The sequence below is a fragment of the Urocitellus parryii genome, chromosome 1, assembly GCF_045843805.1.
Source record: "Urocitellus parryii isolate mUroPar1 chromosome 1, mUroPar1.hap1, whole genome shotgun sequence".
Taxonomy (NCBI): domain Eukaryota; kingdom Metazoa; phylum Chordata; class Mammalia; order Rodentia; family Sciuridae; genus Urocitellus; species Urocitellus parryii.
The window spans coordinates 187,670,824-187,688,683 of record NC_135531.1 but is presented as its reverse complement, the minus strand read 5'-3'; the positions used below and the strand labels follow the sequence as shown (position 1 = coordinate 187,688,683).

Genomic DNA, 17,860 nt, shown 5'->3' with positions numbered 1-17,860 from the left:
ATAAAAATAGGAAATAAAAGACTATACAACATATGTGTAATGTACTATTCAGACACCCCAGTCCTCAGTATTGTAATTCATGCAAAGTACTTGGTTTCACAAATGTTGGGGATGTGAGGGTGGGAGACTAGAGAGAGAGAAAAATTAAAATTGAAGGAAGAAACAAGGATTCTTTTTGTTGGAGATCAGTATCTTTCCTGCTTCCCTTTTCATCCAATATTTGAGGTCACCTATTGTTAGCTGGTTTCTCCACCCTCAGGATGTTGAAGGTTACCAGGGTGGGAGGGTTGGTCTTGGGTGCAGGGTACCTGGAAGTGGGGTATGGTACCATCTAATCCACTGTAAAAGACTATATTCCAAGGATCTCCTTTGGGGCCCACTCATGTGATGTGGGTGCCTGGTCTTATCTCCTTATGTGCCTATAGACCTCACAGTTCCTGATCTCTAATTTAGCCTCTAAACTGTATCTCACTCACCCCTCCCTTTCTACTTCCTAGTGGGGCCCTTTCTCTGACGAGTTCTTATGAGTTGCTCTCTAGGGGCTGCAAACCTTTCGGGGAGAGCTGTTTTATATTGTCCAGTAATTGTGTGGGGTAAGTGGCTGCCAGGGAGATGGGGGAGCAGGGGACTATGTATACCTGGCCAATCAGTGTTCCAAGATGGGAGTTGCCACACTATAGATGGTGACAAGGGTGTTCCAAGATGGAGGTGACTGCTTTCAGCAATGGAGTGTCAGGGCAGGTGGGAGAGATCCTGGGCGTTGGGGTTGGGCATTGTGTTCAAAGATGCAGCTCCAGTGTGGGCTCCCTGGTCGTTGGCAGGCTCTCCTGGGCCCACCTGGGTTCCGTGCTGGGTGAGCGGGGCTCGTTCTTTCTCATTTGTAGAATTTATTATTTTTACTTTGTTAGTTTTTTCGCACATACTTGTTTTATGCTCTGTTTTGATAACTCTATTATCTGAAATTCGGGGCAGCTGTTTCTGCTGCTGCAGAGTCATGATGACTTGTTTGCACACACCCGCATACACGCACAGTGACAAATTCCAGATTACATATATGTCTGTCAGAAATTCAACAAAAATTGGCTTCTCCCTGGGGGAAAACGATGCTGCTTCTGCTGCTACTAAGCAAGGCCTGCTTGAAATTAAGTTAATTTCATTCATAGGGGCATTGCATCAATCATGCAGAAATATGAAATTATACTTTTTACTCCAAGTCTGTGATTTATAAAGCAAAGAAGAGATTTTTCTTTTCCACTTTCATCCAGTTTGAGATAAATTAGTTTTTTTTTTGTTTGTTTGTTTCCATTTTCAGGGGATGGACTTTCTGTAGTCCACCCTTCATTGAGAGAATGCACTTACATCCATTTGAAGGACATGTGTAGAGGCTGGAGTCCCAGTCCCCAAACTCCATCTTGGACCACCCTCAAAGCCACCACTGTGTGGCCTTTCAAACCCAATCTCCATAACCCAGAGAATGCATTAGCTGAGGGAAGACTTTGATGGTCTCCTATCTCCCAGCTTGTGTTTTTTAGCTTCAGTATTTTCTTTTCACTTTTGCAAGATTATGTGACATTTTAACTATTTGAAAGATTATATTTGAGATTTTTACATGCTTTATAATGGTCAAGCTCTTCTGTCGGATATGGAGTTCTCAATCAGTATTTCTTTCATTAGTGATTGCATTCTATCCAATCCTTTCCGTTCTTCTTTTAGATGGACTTTGAAATTTCTGTTTATTTTCATTTCTGTTATGCTTCTTTATATGCTTTTCTTATTTCCACATTTGTGTTATGTTCAGAGAGCATTTCCCAGGCATCCGGCTTATTTGCTCTCAGCTGTGTTTATTCTGCTCTCTATCCCAGTTATTATTTTTGTTTAGTAAACAATAATTTAAATTTTAATGATCTCTCTAGTAGACTTTTCCGTTATGATTATTTTTCTTATGGTTCTGGGGATATTGTCCCATTCCATTTTCTCATCTTTGTTTATGTGGATTAAAAATTCTTTTGTTGGTTGAGTTTGCTTGCATTTATCCAAACTTTTGACTCTCCACGATACCAGACAATTTCTGCTTTAGGACTCACCTCCAGGTCATTCCCACAGACTATCTTCTCCATCTGCACAACTTGCACAGGGCAGTGGGTGGGATGTGATGGTAGGATTGATTGCTATTAAAAGTAGGGGTAGCTCAGGATGAGCTATTGAGAGGTGAATTGTTTTCAATGTCTTGAGCACTCAAGTTTTCCTGGTTTTTACCATAACTCTTACCTGGCCATAGAAACCCCCATCACTGGTGTCTGGCCTTTGGTGTGGCTAATCTAGACATTACATGCATCTTAATGCATTCGAATTTAAAAATTGTTGGTTTTGTTATGGTTTGGATATGAAGTGACCCCTGAAAATTTCATGTGTTAGGCAAGGCAGGAATGTTCAGAGGGAAATGATTGGATTATGAGAGCTGTGACCTCATTAGGAGTTTAACCCGTTTGATGGATTAATCATTTGAATGGACTAGCGGGTGGTAACTGGAAGCAGCAGGTAGGCACGATTAGAGGAGGTAGAATCACCTTGGATTCTATCTTGCTCTCTCTGCTTCCTGTCTGCCATGAGGTGAGCCGCTTTCCTTTGCCATGCCCTTCTGCAGGATGTTCTGCCTCACCTCAGCCCCAGAACAATGGTCATTGCCCATAGACTGAGACCTCTGAATATATGAGCCCAAATAGACTTTTTCTCCTGGAAGTTATTCTTGTCAGGAGTTTTGCTCACAGCAATGAAAAGCTGACCAATACAGGTTTTCTTTTTCTTTTTCTCTTTCTTTTTCTTTTTTTGTACCAGGGATTGAACCCAGGGGTCCTTATAACCACTGAGCTAGACCCCCAGACCCTTTTGCTTTTTTATATTAAGACAAGGTCTTGCTAAGTTGTTGAGGTTGGCCTTGAACTTGCAATCTTCCTGCCTTAGCCTCCAGAGTCCCTGTTTCCCATGTCTGCCACCATGCCCAGCTAACCAACAGTTTTTACCACATTTTTTTTTCTTTTCCTATACTGGTGATTGAAACCTGGGACACTTTACCATTGAGCTATCTCTCTAACCTTTTTAGTTCTTATTTTTTTAAAAAAAATATTAATTTTTTTAGCTGTAGCTGGACACAATATCTTTATTTTATTCATTTATTTTTATGTGGTGCTGAGGATCGAACCCAGGGCCTCACACATGCTAGGCGAGTGCTGTACCTCTGAGCCACCATCCTAGCCCCTAGTTCTTATTTTGAGACAGGGTCTCACTGTTATACAGGTTGGCCTCAAGATTGTGATTTTTCTCCCTCAGTTTCTCAAGTAGCTAGGATTTCAGGTGTGCACCACCATGCCCAACACAACCATTTTTTTGGTAATGCAACAATCATAGAAAAATTTGACTCCATTCACCCTCCCCTACCCTACATGATCCCCTTAAGTCTATTCTAATAGTTATTTAGTTTTATCGACTTATTAACTTATTTTTCATCCTTCCTGAATATTTCAACTTTAAAAAGGCATTATTTTCATTTGGTCAGAAGAACTTCATGAAGTATTTCCTTGAGTACATGTCTACCCATGATAGATTGGATTTTTGATATTTGATAAAAAATGTCTTTATTTTTCTTCATTTTTTTTCCAGGACCTTTTATTTGCTATAGAATATTTGGCAGTTCTTCCTTCCCTCCAGTAACTTTAAACCTATAATTTTCTTGTTCCATTGTCTTTTGGCTTTATACTTTCTGTAAGGAAATTAGCTCTTAGTTTTATTACTACTCTTTGAAGGTCATTTGTCTTATTTCAAATACCATAGACTGTGTAGCTTAAATAACAAATTTATTTCTCATAGTTTTAGAAACTGGGAAAGTCCAAGATCCAGGTGACCACACATTTGAGCCCTGATGAGGGCTCTCTTCCTGACTTATTGATAGTCATCTTCTCACTGCATCTTCACGTGTTTGAGAGAGGTAGCTCTGGTATCTTTCCTTAGGAGGCCACCAATTCCATTAGAGGGGGTTCCACCCTCCTGGTGGCATGTAAACCTAACCACCTCCCAGATTTCCCACCTCTGACTAATTCATAATGGAGTTACAGCACAAAGTTGGGAAGGACAAGAAATGTTAGTCCACAATATATTTATCAACCTGAAGTTTGATGCATTTTATTAGTGTTCTAATATCTTCAAGCATTCCGCCCTTAACCTTTCAAAACACTGGATTTATTGTGTTCCTATATCTGTCATCTTTTGTTTTCAGTTAAGTCTTGTATTCTTCTAAAAAATAATGATTTTTGTTTTGCCTGGACCTTGTGTCTGAAAATATTTAAAGATAACTTGATGCTTTTAATAGCATTCTTCTTATTTATATGTTTGCCTGGCAAGTAGCTGGCGAGGATACAATCTGATTAGGAACTAAGATGATTGAAAGTTTGGGTTTAAGTCAGTTCTTTCTTATTCCAAAAGAGTAGTTCCTAGAACTCCTAATGCAAAGCCTGTGCGATTACCAGACATCCTGTCCTTGGCAGGCCCTGATCTCCCATTTAGGTTCCCTCTGCTCCATGGCACGGATCCGCCCCCACTTAGTCCCTCATTGACTGTACTGTGCAGCTGTTTTTGAAACTGGCAATTGCTCAAGGAGAAAAGTGGTGACAAACATTGAGCTTGCATATCCTTCTTCCAATTCTTGGCTATAATAATTTTCTCTTTGTAGCTATCTGACATATTCTTGTAGGTCTTTAAAAAATATACACATGCACACACACATGATCCAGCCTTTCTCTTTATTTTCTTTGTACAAGTTAGTTTTGTAAAGCTAGTTTACCTCTGTGGGAAATGTAACCCCAGGAGACCTATGTTTCTTTCTTAATACTGTCACTAACCTGCTCGGTGTTTTGACCTTCTGAGTTTTATTTTCTTTATTCTTCCAGTGGGAACCATTATCTGCCATGTTTACCTCATGGGGCCTTGATAAGATCTTATAATATAATAGGTGTGTAAAGTATGTTCAAACTTGCAACTACATTCAGTACACAGGCATTGTGCGCCCCCAAGTAAGAGCAAATTGTGTCAGCATTGTGGAACTCTGACTGCATGTTAGGCAGTGTTCTTTGTACTTTGTGAGTATGTTGTTAACATCACAGAACTAGTAAGTAAATAGAAGTACTGGAGTTCAACCTAGGTGGTATGGAACTTGATTGCTACTTCTTAAAATGGAAAAAGGCAATTTATGATTGAGCTTACAAAAGTCATATTTGTTCAGCCAAATTTGGAAAGCTAACAAAATTATACAGCCCATTGGTAGAGTTTAATGACGTGAATATTTTCATTCACTGTAAGTGTGCTCATTGATTTCCCCTGCTTTCAGAACTGTAAGAAAACATTTTTTTCTTTATAAAGTACCTAGTCTAGTACTTTGTTACAGAAACAAACGGAGGCAGATTTTTACAGAATTTGTAAATATTTTTGAAGTCTTTTTTGTCTTCATTAATGTGATCCTCAGATTCTTCTCATACTATCAAAAGTTGAGAGTATATATATATATATATATATACATATAATAGATAGATATAACTGACTGTGCACCCATTTTGAGGGGGGATCCCAATCTTAATTCCTGATAATGTGCGATTTTATTCTATCACTGAAGAGAGTGTTACATTCTTTCTATAGGAGACTTTAAAAGGAACACTGAGAAAAACCTGGGGAAATGTAACATTCAAATATTTTAGTTGAACTGACAATTTTGTTTTTCTTCCATTTTTTAGATTGCTAAGCTCTTCTGGTAAATATAAGAAAGAAGCCTAGCTCTTTCACATTCCCATTGAACAGTGAGCTTTGAGTATTGTTAATCATTTATTAGAAAATGCTTTTTTCCTCAGATGTGTGTCTATAAAAAAGTTGTATGCACAAATGTGGTCCTCAGACCAAAAGTCTTCCCCAAAGAACACATCTCTGAGTTTGTGGTCAGAATTTTCAGAGAATAAGTAAAAAAGAAAAAATATATATATATACAAAAATAGAGTATCATACACAGATCATTTTCCTATACAATTATCTAGTTGATAAAAATGGAGTACTTCTCTCTAGGATATACTCTTACCCATGATATAAGGGGAAATTCTCCATTTGAGAATTTCCCCTTATATCATGGGTAAGAGTTTGTGTACCCCTCGAAACAAGGGTGACATTAATACTAGTGGGCATTAGATGTCCCTATAATTCCATTTAAACCTGTATTCTAGCAAGTAGTTTGGCTGGTGGTTACAGACAATATTCTTAAAGGAATCAGAAAATCAACTCTAGTAACCACAAAACGGAAAAAAAAAATTTTTCCCCCAAGAGTTTTCTTCCAACATCCCAGAAAAGCACTTTGTGACTCTGTATCTGTGTGCTAGTGTTCTTTGCCCATATCAGGTGGAAACATCAGGTCCTGTGAAAGAACTGCCAGGCATATACCAGGGATCATCTCCCACGTGCCAGCCCTGGTGACAGCTTCACCTGCAGCATTTAAAATATGTGTATCCGAGTGTTTGGTTGTAAAATAGGCAGAGGATATTTATTATAGTACTCTGGACCATCCCTAACTGGAAGGATGAGGATAAATGACAGGCAGGTCCCACCTGCCAAGGGCTCACAGAATGTTTTTGCCTCTTGTAATCATACAGAAACCCTGGCAGATATCCAGGACCCCAAATTTCCAAGTAGCAGTGTCCAGACAAGAATCTTGGTTCTGTTTCTCTTGCCACGTTGGCCTTCCGAGACGTTAATAGCCAAATTGTCATGAAAATACATCAATGTCGTGGGCTAGATGTGTAGCTCAGTGGTAGTGAGCTTGCTTAGCATGCCTGAGGCCCTCAGTTCAATCTCCAGAGCTGCAAATACTGTATATATGGATTAGTGTATATATACCAATGTGTCATACTTATAATCTTAATGTACTATAGTCTATCTCAATAATGCTCATTTAAAAAGATTATCTTATAGTTTGTAGTTTATATATTCACAAGCCATTTTCAATTTTTGATTAGCAAACTGAGATAAGAACAGAAGAAAAACATCCAAAAATAACTAAATTAAGAACTACTGATGTTTTTATCACCCTACCTTCTCATTACGATAATTTTATGACTTTGTACTTTGATCTGCTCATTTGAAAGAATGAAAATGCCAAATTATTGGGTCCTTGGAACATTTCTCCAACTCCTTTTTCTAGGGCACCTGTCTGTTCCTCATTCTTCCATAAAACAGATTTCCTCCCTCACAGCTGCCTGTGAGTGACCAATTTGGCTTTCTGACTTCTGGATCCTGTATTTGAGGACGGCATCCAGAAGTCTGTCCTGTTGCTCAATTAAAGACTCCTTGCTGCTGCTTCAGACTTATACTTACATCCTGCACTCTCACCTCCATTGGGAGGATTGGATAGTGGAAATTGCATTTGAGAGGAGCAGCTTCGGGTGCATCAAAAGAACACTAACATGTGATTCCCTAAAAATAGGATGGTGTTAATACCAGCAGTAGAGTGGAACTTAAGAAAATATCGACTGTCAAAAGACAAAGAAAGGTGAAAAAGCAAATAGCAAGTTTTTGGTACACATAGCTTATTATAGCACAGGCAAGTGTTTTCCTAGAGAAATTGTTCAGAGAGAGTCTCCGCAAACAATAGAAACCTATAATAGTGTCGTTGCTGAAGACAGAAGAAAGTTAATGTAGAAAGAGTCGGGAGAGTTGGTATGATTATTCTGTGGAGCCAGAGAAGCAGGCCTGGTGTGGTTGGATGAGTTCGGCATCTGGAGTCTCAGAGACCTGGTTTTTGGCATCTGCTTTAGTCACTAATCAGAGGACTCTGAATAAGTCCCTGAGGTGCCACAAATAATGGAAGAAAAAATTATTTCAAATTGAGAAAGGTTTAAGTGAGATGGTGTTAAGAGTGCTGAGTCGGTGCAGAGGAATCTAATAATCTCCCTTTACCAAATGGCAATTCCCCAGAATCCCTTTCCTTTGCTGGGGTATTTGGACCAGAGACTATCTTGGGCACAGACAGGAAATGGGGCACCATAATCACTGATAGTAGGTCTACAGTGGGTCTCTACAGGCAAGCTTCTAGTGGCTGGAACATTCTGCTTTGGACACTAACACTATGTTCTTTGAAATCTTAACAATTTTATTACACAGCATAGAGCAGACAGGAATTTGTGGAAACTTAGTCCTGGACTAGGTAGGTATGAGGTACACAGAAGCTCAGACAGCACCAGGTTGGACTTGAGTACACCTGTGAGATTTTCAGATCTTGTACTTCTGAACCATTTTCTGGACATTTCAGTCCCCATGCCCTGCAGCGTCCAAAAATGATTATAACAAAGGTAATTTTTTAGCCCTGGGCAGGAATATAAGACACAGACTCTTTTCTGTAAGGGCAGGTGTGTGAATGATAGAAGTGTTTTAGAAATTAAGAAACAGGTGGGGAAAGTAATTCTATTTTAAATGGATCAATCTATTCCTTTCTTTCTTTCTTTCTTTCTTTTTTTCTTTCTTTCTTTCTTTCTCAGGATAGCTCTGACTTACCTACAGTAATTGGAAGGCACTGTAGTAATATTACTGAGCGGGCCATTAGAGGGGGAGAAATACTGATTTCTATAGCATAAGTTGATTCTTGAAAAATTAAGTATTTGCACAGGATTTGAGAGAGGGGAGGATTTTCCCAGGATTTTCCCAGATAGATAGAAAGAATAAGGGAACCGAGCATCCAGAGTCTTAAAAATACAATATACTAGAGCTTAGATATTGTCTGGGGCTTTGCAGGTGGCAAAGTCAACTGGTGTGAGTACACAGAGAATGACATGCAATAAGGTATAAGTAAGAAACAAAAAGCGTACCATAAATTATTCCCAACTTCTTAACTATACTAAACTATTGAATCTGAGAGCGAGAGGATAGAGTTCATCTTTTTGAAGGAATTTTTAAAGAGATATAGTCTGGAGATGGACCAGAGGAACTCAGCCTGGAGGCAGACAACCAGGTGAGGGACCATTTGAAGATGCTGAGTCTGACATGAAGCAAGATCTCTGGCCAGGAGAACACTAGTGTAACTGCTGCTTGGGAGACAGAATTGTTACAACTCAGTGACCAATTTTATGTGCTGGTGAATAAAACAGAAGAGCTCAGGCAAGCTCTCAGATTTCCGACTTACTACATGGTGGTACCATGTTCTCACCTGGGAGAACCTCCACTGGGAGAGGAAAGCAGGAGTTGATGGAGATGATGATTTCAAGCCTGGGAGGTGAGTGTGAGATTTCCAGTAGCAAGAGATGAAAAGAGTGTTCTGGGATGGGTGTCAACTTGAGAATGTAGGTCACTGAGGTGGCTAAACAAGGGGGGCTGTGTAATTATCCAGAAGGATTGTGAGAGAAGAGGAGAGACAAGCTTGGAGAGCATCAAAGCAGGCTGCTACACAGCACTGCAGACAACCAAGATGGGTCCTGTGCAGGTAGAAAGAGACAGAGACATGACACTATGGGCCATGGGCTCAGATGGCACTTCCATAAGAGGCAGTTGACAGCTCTCATAGCTTCAGAGGGAAGGACAATGCGAAATTTTGTTTAAAGATTTCTTTCTTAAGAGCTATAAGCTATGGCACTCTGGTTATGTAAAGCATCCATCCATCTCCCTGTCTGTATGTCCACCAACACCTCCATCATTCATTGGTCACCCAATGTGTGTGGTGGATTTGGTGCTAAGCACCAGAGACAGAGCCATGACTAAGGTGAGTTTCTACCTTCAAGGAGCTCAGTATGCCCAGCCAGCTGGAGAGGCCTGTATTTCTGCTAAGAAAAGGACATGGATCCCTCTGGAACCTATGTCTCTAGGAGGGTAGAGAAGACTAAGGTATACTATTTACCTTATTATGTCATTCTAGGGTTCTGTGCTGCTATGGGATAAAGTCTACATGGGGCTTTTATCTGAGCCCATCCTTTATCAGTTAGCAACTCTAAACAGAGCACAGTACTTCAACCAGGAGTCTTTTGTAGACTTCACACTTCCTATTTGTAATTTCTGAGCCATATCTCCAGCCCAATTTTTTATTTTATTTAGAGACAGGGTCTCACTGGGTTGCTTAGTGCCTTGCATTTGCTGAGGCCAGCTTTGAACTAGCAATCCTCCTGCCTCAGCCTCCTGAGCCTGAACACATAGGCATGCACCACCGTGCCCAGTGCCTATTTATGATTTCTTATTTTGTATGTCTGGGAAACTCCTATTCATTTTTTTTTTAAAAAACACTGCTAAGGCATCACCTATTTTGTAAAGATTTTGCTGGTCAGGGAGGCAGAGGTGACCTCTGAATGTGACTCTGTTGACCTCACCTTGTATTAAACCCCAATGTGGCTCCTCATAGGAAATTGTGACCTTGAGCTCAGTCACTGAAATTCTGTGAGTCTGAGTTTCCACTTTTTAAAACCAATGTTTGGATACTCATTTTGTTAGATGATTAGAAATAAATTTTGATGATATGTAATACATAAATATTTTATGTTTCTATAAGTAGTCTATATAATAAGAAATTGTGGAATGTCTGTTGTCTAAGGAATAGATTATTTGGCCTGTCTTGTCCACTATTGTTTCCAGTGCCTCATAGCTTTTCCTTTGTTGTGAATCAGTGCTCCACCATTGCTGTGGTAGCTAGTCTCCATGGTCCCCCTATGAATAGCCTTCCTGAATTCACATCTTTACAGACTGTACCCTTTGAATCTGGCTGGCCTGGATTCACTCATAACCAGGAGAATATGGCATAAGTACCGCTGGTGACTTCTGAGGTTAGACATGTCTTTGAATATAATATTCATTATTGCATTGTAATGAGCTGTCTCAGTACAGATACCCTGTACTGTATCAGTGGTTTCTAGGAACACTGGTTCTGGAAACAACTGGATACATGTAGACATCCAACTCCATGAGCCTACTGAAGGAAGACATGCCAGCCATGTGGACTGGTCACATAAAAGGTGGAGATGCCGGGCCAGCCCTATCTGTTCTGGATGTGCCACCCAAGGGATCAGAGATATGAGCAAGGAAGCTGTCTCAGTTTCAGCCTCATGGGGATCTCGGATATCTCTGGCTCTGTCCAAAGTCCAGCATCAATTGTCAGAGAGATTCCAAGAAGAGGATGGCCCCCACCAAGTCTACAGAAGATACAGAACTGTGAGACGTGATGCAACATGGCTATTTTAAGTGGTCAATTTTCAGAGGGTGGTTACCCTATCACAGAAAACTACAACACTGATTTTTCTCCAGAGAGCTCAGTCCCAGGTTATGTGCAATAACCCTGCTTGGAGAGCAGAAGAAGGGTCACAACAGCAGGCCTCTTTGTTCCTGCTTATCTGTCATCCTCCCACTTGCCTGTATGTGATAGGGGAGCTAAGAGCACGCCTGTCTTGTCCACTTTTGTAGAGTGTGCTGAGACATGTCTTTGCATATATTATTCATATTGCATTGTAATGAACTGTCTCTTGCTCACTTACAGGTTCCTATTTAAAGCAGGGACCAGTAAAATAGGATGAGAAATCATACCTACCCCAGAAGTTTGTCAAACAAAATGAGATGATGCATATACTCTGTAGACCTGGCCTATAGTCAGCACTCAATAAAGATGAGGTGGCATATTAAACCTGCAGTTTTGGACATTGGGCTGGACTTGTAATAGATGTTCATTAAATATTTGTTGGAATTAGTAACATAGAATAGATCAGAACTGAGAGAAGACCAGAACAAACTAACCCTGGGGGACCTTGGGTTCATTTGCCTTCTAGGCTGGTTATAGAAACTGTCTAAATACAAGACTCTGGACACTTCATACGAGATTATGGATACCTTTCCTTTCACCCATTCGACATTAACAGATTGAGCAGGGAGTTTCTGAACTGAGAAACACCATGGACAACAACAATTAGAACACGAGGGACAATTTTCTTTCTTTTCCTCACAGTAGTGGCCAACATCATGGATGAAAGGTTAGAGAGAATGTTTCCTTCTTCTGTATTTATTGTCATCCTCAAAGCTCCAACCATGTTTATCATTTTACCATTATTTATCTGAAAATTCAAATTAAATTGTGCATCCTGTATTTCATTGGCTTTGCTAAGCAAAATAGATTTGAACCCAGGATATCTGTTTCCTGAGCCAGGCTTCTCATATCCCCACCTGAATCCTGCTGCAATTGCTGTGATGGTGTGGATCTGGCTGGATGTGTCTCCCATGGACTCATGTTGGAAGCCTGATCCCTAGTGTCATGGTGTTGAGAGGTGGTGGGATATTTAAGAAGTGGAGTCCCTTGGAGGGCATTTAGGTCATGGGGTCACAGGCCTAGGAAGGGCTGAAGATGGCTCCTAAGAAACCCCGGTTAGTTGTCAGTGAGGGTTGCTATAACAGAGCAAGTTTGGCCTTCCCCAATTTTCCTCCTGTTTCACCTAGTGATATTTTCTTCAAATAGGTGCTCCCACCATGATGCCACCTGCCATGATATAGTGAAAGAACCCCTTATCAGAGCTGATCAGATATTAGCACCATGCTCTTGCACCTCCAAAACTTTGAGCTGAATAAACCTCATTTTTTAATAAAGTACTCAGCTTCAGGTATTTTGTGTTATAGCAATGAAAAGTGGACTTTCACCTGTGTCTTGTCAGATTTGAAGTTTTAATTCTTCCTCAGGGAACTGTCAAAGTACTTTATCCTGACCAAAGCAAACCTCAGTTTCTTGGCCATTCTACACCATCATGCGTTCTCACTCTCTTGTCACACACTGTGGCTCAGTTGTTGGCAGTTCTTTCACTAATACTAAAGCTGTCTCTTGTATTTCCTGAATGAACATTGTAGAGAAAATGCAGGGGAAATACTGTCTCTACCTTTTTCTGATTTGAGGCTTTGTTTCTGCAGAGAGATAGGAAAATGGAACTCACAAATAAAGAGAATGGAGAAAAAATTGCTCTCATCTGAGCAGCTCGGTTTCAAGCCCTTAGAACAGAAAGGCAAGCATTTCTTCACTGAAGAAAGATGAGTTAGTGACATTTTCTCATTTTGCTGCATGTGATATTCACGCTGATTCCAATTATGTGCAATACAGGTTCCTAGAGTTCAGCTTTGAAGGGCCACAGGTTTCCTTCTCAATTGGATGGTAGCATTTTAAATCATTCCCACCTCGTGCCAGCCACAGTCATTGCTTCCTTTATAGCCAACTTTCTTCTTTCTTTTCCGAAGCACAGCACAAAAGGTGGGAGGTTACTTTAAAGAAAGGCATTTATTTTTAACAATAAACCAAGATCTGTGGAGAAAGTAGAATTAGCTAGTTAGCTCCTACAAAATGGAAAAAGAAAAAAGACATTAGAGTAAAAAAAAAAGTGTACTGAAAAATATAAGGAGTTGTGGATTTAAGATACACAAAATCTACAAAATAAAGCACAATATTTTATTTTTCTGAAGTCACTTCCCATTTCTAGGCTTTTAGCATTTTCTTCAATAACAAGATCATGCATGTCTCAGCAAGAAATATAACCTGTAATTTGATGAATGCAGGTGATTTTCTCTGCCTTTTTATAATACGTGTGCCATTCTTGTTTCCTGAAGACTTTGGGGCTGTTATTGAATAAGGTAATATAGAGCTTGCAAGGACTTACAGATGACCCATAGCAATTTGCAGTTGTTGGGCTAACATTTTGAGTGAAGCATTTCATGAAGTTAATAACCTAAGAAGAAATCAAAGAAAAGGGTCTAAGTAGGAAAGAATGTGTGTGTGTGTGTGTGTGTGTGTGTGTATGTGCGCGCGTGCACATGTGAGCACACGTGCTTGCACATGTGGGAGGTGGGGTAAGAGGGGAACTCTACTGGGACAGAATTCCTCTATTTCACATAAGGATACACATTTTCCCTGGAAGTGTGCAATTTGTACATGGGAGAACTAAAAACTAGAATAGAAAATGGATTAATCCTAATGAGCACATGGTGGGTACTCTGAGTTTGCTACAGGCTTTATTTCATTAGTCTAGAGCCATTTGAACAGGTTTCTTGATTATTAGGGGTTGTAGGGGTCAACTAACTGCTTTTGAAAGGTACCTATGCCCTCATCGCTGAGACTTGTAACTACTTATCTCGTGGAGTAAAAGGAACTTTACAAATGTGATCAAAGAATTTCGGATGCAGAAATTGTCCTAGATTACTCAGGTGGGGTTCATGTAATCACAGGGATTCTTAAAACAAGGAGGTGTGAAGGTCAGAATGAGAGAAGGAGGTGTGATTGATAGAAGCAGAGGTCAGAGTCAGAGGGAGACTTAACTGCAGTATTGCTGACTTTAAGAAGGAGGAAGGGACCACAAGCCAAGGAATGTGAGCAGTATCTAGAAGCTGAAGAACTCAAGAAAACATCCCCTAGAGACTCCAGAAAGAACACAGCTCACCAGCACCTTGACTTGAGCCCACTTGGACCCTTTTTGCACTTCTGCCTTCCAGAAACATCAGAGAATACATTGGTGTTGTTTTAAGTCCCTGTGTTTGTGATAATTAGTTCCATCAACCATAGGAAACCAATATAGAGGTATTTCAATTCCTGATCTAGGGCAGCATGCATTAGGAAATCTCCAAATGTTCCAAAGTGACATGGACAGAGCTGATCGATTATGCATTTATTGGGCTCAAACCACCTCCTTTAGGGTCGCCCAGGGAGAAGCCACCAAGATTTAGAACTGAATACTCATTCAGGACCCTCTGAAGCAGATTCATGTCTCCTAGGACCAGCTGCTCAGGGGACCTTCCCCAGAAGCAGCATCTGGGCATAGCCCATGACAAAGCACCTGAGAGACTGGGAGATGGTGCTGGTGACTGTTGAGCACAAGCCTCAGGCTGGCATGCCCTTCCTCTCTTCATTCCCCCCCTTAACCCCTTCCTTCTCTCCCTACTTTAGTTTTCTCATGTCTAATTAGTGATCCTTGTGGTCCCAGCATGACATCCCAAGTGCATGGAAGATAGCCAATGCCATTTTAATATCACAGGTCCACATGCATTTCTGTTGATAATAGACACACTTCTGTCTACGAGCATATGTATATTATCACACAGAGAATATTCACATGCCACGCCACATATGTCATTCCTATAAGATAGGCACTTCAAAGAATCTGTGCTGATGGTCACCCACTCAGAGATGAGCATTATCTAAATCCTCACATGGTTGCTCCCTCTTCTTCCAGTTCTAGACTGGGTCCTTCAGTACACAAAATTGCTCTTGTAGTCCGAGGAATAAATCATTTAATGTGCATGACAAGAAAACATGAGAGCAGGAAATATCTGCATGCTGAAAACCAAAATTCTTCCATGCTCTCTAGAAACAGCAGGGGAAATGGTAAGTTCCTCCAGGAGAACGCCCCTGCGTCCTGCAGAGACCTATGGGACTCCTTCCCTTTCTGAACGGATTTCCAGTCTCTGGGAGATCCATCTGGGTGGGCGGGGGCTGGATTAGGTCTCCCTGTGTGGACTGGATCCCCGAGTGATTTGTCAAGTCTGATGGCGGGAATCCCATGTTGTGTTGGCAGGAACAGAATGTGAGTTAAGACAGAGGAGTGAGTTGTAAGGAAAAAGAGAGAGAGAGAAAGTACAAGCAGAATTTGTGGAATAAGGAACATATGGAGAGACATCTGACTCTCAGATGCAACTTATGCCACTGGGGCACATCTGAGCCCAGACGCAGAGCTGTGAGAAATAATCACAACAATAAGGATGATCATGGCTATCTGTCACTGAGCACTTTCATGTCTCAGAACTTTTTTAAGTGCTGACTCTTTAAGTTCCCCAGCCACCTCAATAGGTACAATTCATAGGCATCATCAATTAGTTAAAGACTGGGAAAATGAGGCCACAAAGAGCTAGATTAAGTGGCTCAAGGCCACATAGCAGATAATGGAGCCTGTCTTCAAACCCAGGCAACTTGACTCCAAAGCTGCTGCTGCTAATGCTGACTCTTCCCACTGTTTTTCAGGATGATCCTCTCCTCTTCATCCCTAAAACCTACTCAGACTTCAGTTTCCCTTTTGCCAAATCCTGACACCGTCATCTGCTCTCCTGGGCTAAGAGTCCTGTGTGAGGTCCCTGGTCATTGAAGCTCTGCTGTCCCTGGTGGATGCTACTATCTGTGTCCTCGAGTTCTTTGGATCTCATGTTTTCATGGATAAGGTGGACCATACTCTGGCACCAGCTTGGTGGAAATTGTTCCTGACTTCTCCACTGGTCAGAATTGCCTTGATCCCTGATCTAGGTGCTGGCAAAAAAAAAAAAAAAAAGATTTAGCAGAGATGTCATGAATGGATCCTGGAGGTAGATCTAGAAAAGGGATCCAGAGCAGAGAGAAGGAGAGGTGATAGATTTGTGGTTCCAGAGGCAGGTGCTGAGCAGGACTGACAGACCAAGGCTTCAGATGCTTTCCAGAGCACAGGTTTCAGTGTGGAGTGGAGAGACAGAAAACCACTGAGCATTTCATCTCTGTGAGAAGGCCACACAGAGGGACCAGGAAAGGATCCACAAGGCAGGTGCACAGGGCGCTTTCTTCCCAGAAGCAACATAAATGAAATGAGAGTTTTTCTTCTTCAGCTAAATAAGTCAGTAACTTGGAGATTTGACACCTTTGTTAACCATTACTCTGTGTTACCCACTGCTTTGTGTAAGATCTAACCAGTTTAATTTACTTCTTTCCTGTTTGCACAGTTCTCAGTTAATTCAGTTATTTTCAGAATAAAACAGATTGACTTTCTAATGCCACTGAATTTTAGGATGGCTTATTATGTAGCAATGTATAAGAGAACAATGCTGCCAAGGAATGGATGTCAAGTATATCTAAAAGGTAATGGCTTAAGGCAGGAGTGGATCAAGGGGAAGAAACAGTATCATTAAGACTTTTTCTCAGCCAGGCTTGGTGGTGCATGCTTGTGATCTCAGCCACTTGGGAGGCTAAGGGAGGAGGATTGTGAGTTCAAGGCCAGCCTCCCTTAAAGCAAGGCCCTAAGAAACTCATTGAGACCCTGTGTCTAAATAAATTACAAAAATAAGGCTGCGGATATGGCTCAGTGGTCAAGCGCTCCTGAGTTTAATCCCTGGTACACACCCCCCTCCAAAAAAATAATTTTTTCCTTAAGAATTTTGTTTATACAAAGTTTCTGTAAATGAAAACAAGAATGTTCTCCTGTACTTCAGTTTTGTATTGTATAAAGTTAGAAGCCTTTACAGAAAGAGAATTTTTTTTTCCAGTAGTTGGGTAATGTGCCCAATCCTGACCAATCACTGTGCCCTGGAGAGGCAACTCCTGTTCTCATTCCCTCTCTGCTGTCTGGGAGAAAGTTTAACCACATCCAAGAACAGGAAAAGGCTGATTCTGTCCAATAAAATTGAGGTCTGTTTTCAGGAAAACAGACAACAGATGTTGGGCAAGCAAGTGAGCACATGCTTGCTTCAGTCATCATTACCCAGGGTCAGGCTCTGGTTTGGGTTTGGGCCAAAATAAAATCACACAGAGTCTTTGGCATCAAAGGATGCACTGTTGCATGGAGGAGAGTCACAGGAAAACAAATTGGTGTGATATGAGGGCAACAGTATATGACTACAAAGAAGGAGGAGGGACAGTGTCACCTGGGGGCATCTCCCCACATTCACACTCTAATTTATGGTTGGAAAACCAAGGACGCTGCACACGGTTCACAGTTTGGCTAGTATCTGTTCAGTCTGGGTCCCGGATGAGACTTTGCATGGTGTAACTTTTGCAGAAATGAGAGTCACTCAATGTGGCAAGTAGTGAGAAGGATGGCAGACTGTGAGAATCACCTAA

The 17,860-nt window shown here is 41.0% G+C and overlaps 1 long non-coding RNA gene across 1 annotated transcript in view; it reads left to right on the top strand.

Moving 5' to 3' along the window:
• LOC113182751 (uncharacterized) overlaps positions 1–17,860 on the top strand; it is a 176,922-nt gene that overhangs the window by 150,233 nt on the left and 8,829 nt on the right. The gene's annotated exons all lie outside the window — the stretch shown is intronic.